Below are 4,911 nucleotides of genomic sequence, written 5' to 3'. Positions count from 1 at the left end.
AAGGTTATCTCCAGGGTGGCTATCATCCTTCTTTGCATCCTGGTGTGTTTCCTGGAGTGAAATGGACACGGAAGGAGTCGTAGCCTCCCTGTGGGTGGCAGGGCTCCAGAGTGCGTCCTACCCCAAGTATCAGCCACCCCAATTCCATCTCTTTTTCAAGACACGTCTCATATGGTGCTTCGTAGAAACCATAGAAAAAATATTACTCTTCGGCCCAGGCAACCTTGGTTTTGCCAGAGAAATTAAAGAAAGGAAAAGCAGTAACAAGTGTGGGCTGAGAGCCTCTGGGGGCCTGTGCACCCATGTCCTGTGTGATTTGGTGGCAGGGAGCTCCCCGAGTGTGTGTGTGTGTGTGTGTGTGCCTGTGTGTGCGTGTGCGTGTGTGTGTGCGTGTGCGTGTGCGTGTGTGTGTGTGTGTGTGTGTGTGTGTGTGTGTGTGTGTGTGTGTGTGTCCTCCCAAGGGAAATCTCCACTGGGAGATGCAAGGGCAGTGGGCGTGCCGTGTGCTACTCACCCACGTGCACTTCTGTGTGCCCAAGTTCTAGCCCGCACCCTCACCTGAATTTCAGCCAAAGCGGATGCCTTAGAAAATAGAACTGCTGGTCCTCACTGATGCAGAGGCCAGTTGTGATGTGACAGCTGCTTGCCCACCAGTCCTTTGCTTCCTCCCAAAACTGTTTGTAGTTCGTTGGCCTGTTTCTAGCCAAGGAGGCATTTCCTGAGCTTGGAGGGTCTCCCAGCCCCAGGCAGGCCACCATGTGTGCTTCTTGGACAAACTGGCAGATCGTCAGAGGCTAGAGGTCCAGGGCGCCTACTGGCCAGTGCTGGGCTGGTGGTTAGAGCTGTGCTGGGTGGAGGTGTGGATCTGGGGTCCCCGCAACTGTGGGAGGCCAGAGGTGCTTTGCCAGAAGGTTGGTGTGGGCTCATGGGAAGGAAATGTTCTTATATCTTCATACCAGGTGCATGCATGCGTGCTAAGTCACTTTAGCTGTGTCAGACTCTCTGTGACCCCACTGACCGTAGCCTGCCAGGCTCCTCTGTCCATGGGATTTTCCAGGCCAGAATACTGGAGTGGGTTGCCATGCCCTCCTCCACGGGATCTTCCCAACCCAGGGATCAAACCCGTGTCTATTACGTCTCCTGCATTGCCAGGAGGGTTCTTTACCATTAGTGCCTCCTGGGAAGCCTCATACCAAGTGGTACCTGTGATTAAATGAAATGACTGGGAGTACACATCACTGTCTCAGCAGTCGCTACGAGACTTTACCCTGCCTGAGACCTGCATGCATGAGGGTGGAATTTCCTTAAGCTCGTCAGGATCTGGGATACAGACCGGGCTCCCGGGCCTGCATGCCAGCTACTGCCTGTGACAGAGACACACTAGCAGAGCTGAGAGCTGCCAGGATGGAGGATGAGAGCAGGCCGTCTCTGGGGGAAGGGGCTGGGGAAGCCCCCTCTGTTGGGACAGGGGAGGACAGAGGTCAGGTTTGGAGAAGAAGCCTGTGCAAGGGGGACTTGGCGGTGAGATGGCACTCTTCATGATGGGGAAGCTGAATGCTTAGAAGAGAGCTGATGACGGGACCAAGATATCTGCACTACAGTGATGCTTTAGAGAGCATCACCTGTTGACTGTGCATCGGGGACCTTGTATCCCAGTGGTATCAGACAAGGGCTGTGGAATCCAGTAGGAGTGCGTTCAAGTACTCAAGTGAACGGTCAATAAATACAAATCCTTTTCCAGGCATACTGCTAGGGGCTTGGGCATCCACCAGAGAATGGAAGAGCACCTGTGGGGCTCTAGCAAGTTAAGTGATTTCTTCAAGCACCTTAATGTAGACTTGAGGTACCAATGATACCCGCAGAGATTTGCCCTCAGCCAAAGGTCATCATCAGATTCAGTGAGATGATGCATGGAAAGCATTTCCGTTGTATCCAACTGGAAAATATCCCACTTTAATGTGACCTATTCTCCTTATTCAATACTCTACCAATACTGAAAACAAAACAAAACAAAACACTCTCTTTCAAGTTCTTTATAACCTCAAGGTAGTAATTAGGTCATGAACTGGCCTCCTTTCCTCCAGGACAGAGAATCCAGTTCTTTTCTTCTTTCCTCATTGACTCCATTTCTTGACCCTTTAATCACATTGCAAACTGAATTTATTTCAATGTTATCTGTAACCATTTCCAAATATGATGTCCCCCGATGGGCGCACGGACTAATAGAAGTGCAACCAGCACAGGAGGGAGAGGAGGTGGTCCCAGCCCTCCTCCCACGGGGAGCCTGCCCCCTCGCGTCTCTCCTCTCTGTGCCTCTGGGTTGAGATGGAGCCCATTGTGCCATCAGGGTACACCTGCCAGGCCGTCCCTCACGGGGCAGAATCATCTGGTCAGCCTGCCTTCCCTCATCTGCGCAGACACACCTAGGACAGAGCCAAGTCTACTGAGGATGTTTGCATGCAATGCTGGTTGGATTGCGAATCACTACTGAGGGCTTCCCTGGTGGCTCAGACAGTAAGGAATCTGCCTGCAATCAAGGCGATGGATTCAATCCCTGGGTCAGGAAGGTCCCCCGAAGAAGAGAATGGCTATCCACTCCAGTATCCTTGCCTGGAGGATCCCATGGACAGAGGAGCCTAGCGGGCTACAATCTATGGGGTTACAAAGAGTCGGATGAAACTAAACGACTAACACTTTCACCTGGAGGGCAGTTTGGAACTTTGATGCAGTAATTCCTCTTCTAGAGTTTTTATTTTTAATTTAAGGCTGCAAATAGCATCATACTATATTTTGTACAAATGAAAGGAAAACAATACTAAGTTAGGTAGTGGTTATTTTTATTCATTTATTTATTTCTGGCCGTGCCATGTGGCTGTGGGATCTCAGCTTCCCATCCAGGGATTGAACCCAGGTCATGGTAGTGAAAGCACCAAGTCCTAACCACTGGACCAGGAGGGAACACCTATCTCCTAAGATTTTTAGAGAAAAATCGTAGGTGTGGGCAAACGTGTGTTCAGGGCTAATCCTTGAAGCATGTTTCCAGTAACAAAACTGGAAATTGGCCAGATAATTAATATAAAGAGGATTGGCTAAATAACAACTGTATTTTCATCTGATATAATCCTATAGTCATTAAAGAGTATGTACATAGTCATAGACCAGGCCCTGCCTGAGGAGATGTGTTTGCCATACATGAAATAACAACACAGCACATTAAAAAACCATGGTGTCAGACAGAATGCAGGCGAAGCTCTTAGCACCGTGCTGGCTCTGCAGGTTGGCAGTCATCACCGTTAGCAATATGAGTGAGGCCTTAGACAAGCATTCATGAATAATGGAGGAAAGTAAAGCGGGACTGGACCAGCCCACTCCATGTCCTGTGATCATGGACCCCTCCCCTCCCCTCGCTAGACTTGGTTTCCCTGTTTGGGAAATAATATCTGACTTTTATTAGGTGAAGTGACAACCCAAGGTGGGAGCCCCAGGATGCGGACACACATCCGCATCTGTAGGCACCGGCCCACCACCTTCGTACAGGACCTCTGGCCCAGGTGGTGTTTCCAGCAACCAGCTCAAGCTCCTGACATCCACCAACACAGTCTAAAGAGAAAGCTGAGGATGGGGTGGGATGGTGGACCTGGGCTGTGGCCTGAGATGGGGTGGCAGCCGGCAAACCTGGGGGCTCAGTTCTGACCCAGACCCCAGCGTCCACACCTGCAAAGGGGTGAGGTGGGAGGATGGCCCCGCATGGAGGGTCTGCAACGCTGCTATGTACAGCAACTGGATCACACGGGGCGGGAGGCTGGGGGCGGGGTTGGTGGTCTGGGGCTGGTGTGGGGTGTGCGTCTAGGCTCCGTGAGATGTGATCGGTCTCCTTGGGACTGACCCATAGGAAATAGTTCTCAGTAAAGCCGACCCCATGCCCCCAACACCCACTGCTCTAGGAAGCTTTCCAGGAGACCCTTCTCCACTTCCATCCTGGGATCCAGGGCATCTCCTACCCTGAGTTCTCAATCACACAGACCCACAGGAGCCAGTCTCTATTGTAGTTGTCTCCATGAAAAAAGCCGTGCATACCTAGGATATGTGCTGTGCAGTGCAGGAGCTGGCAGCAATAAATGGGTTTCAAAATTTAAATCAGTTGAAATGAAATGAAAAAAAAAAAAATCAGCTCCTCAGTCTCACTAGCCACATTTCCAATCTCAGTTGCCACACAAGGCTGCAAGTTCCTCTATCGAATAATAGCACACACACAACTTTCCCATCATCACAGAAAGTTCCCTCAGACAGCCCTGCTCCAGAGTTTTTCTATCAAAATAGATTTACATAGAAATAAACACAAGTAGAGTTGGTGTTATTTTATTTTACTTTTCTTAAGTAACCATTGACACAGCTTTTAATAGTAACTGTTTAGATTTGATAGTTTCATACTAAATATTTACCAAGCAAAATTATACAATCCAAAATATGTACCACTGACATTAAACATTGACATTAAGAATAACTCACTAATGACTGAATTGTATGCTTTTAAAAGTATATAAAAACATGTTTGGAAAAACTGAATATGTGTTGAAGGCTTCAGCTTTGTCCTATCCCATTTTATGTCATACTTCATGCAGAAAAATTAAGCTTGATTTTATATATCCTCAACTGTTTTTCAAACTGTTTCAAAACCTAAAATAAGAATACATAGGTTACAGTCCATCCTGATGCGCAAACACACATCCCACTGGATATACTTTTGTTAGATGCTGCTTGCTGTGGTGTGCTCACGTGCTCAGTTGAGTCCGATTCTTTGTGTCTCTATGGACTGTAGCCTGTCAGGCTCCTCTGTCCATGGGATTATCCTGGGAAGAAGACTGGAGTGGGTTGCTATTTCCTCCTCCAGGGGATCTTCCCAACCCAGTG

The sequence above is a fragment of the Capricornis sumatraensis genome, chromosome 12, assembly GCF_032405125.1.
Source record: "Capricornis sumatraensis isolate serow.1 chromosome 12, serow.2, whole genome shotgun sequence".
Lineage (NCBI taxonomy): Eukaryota > Metazoa > Chordata > Mammalia > Artiodactyla > Bovidae > Capricornis > Capricornis sumatraensis.
Note: the sequence above shows the minus strand (reverse complement) of the source record.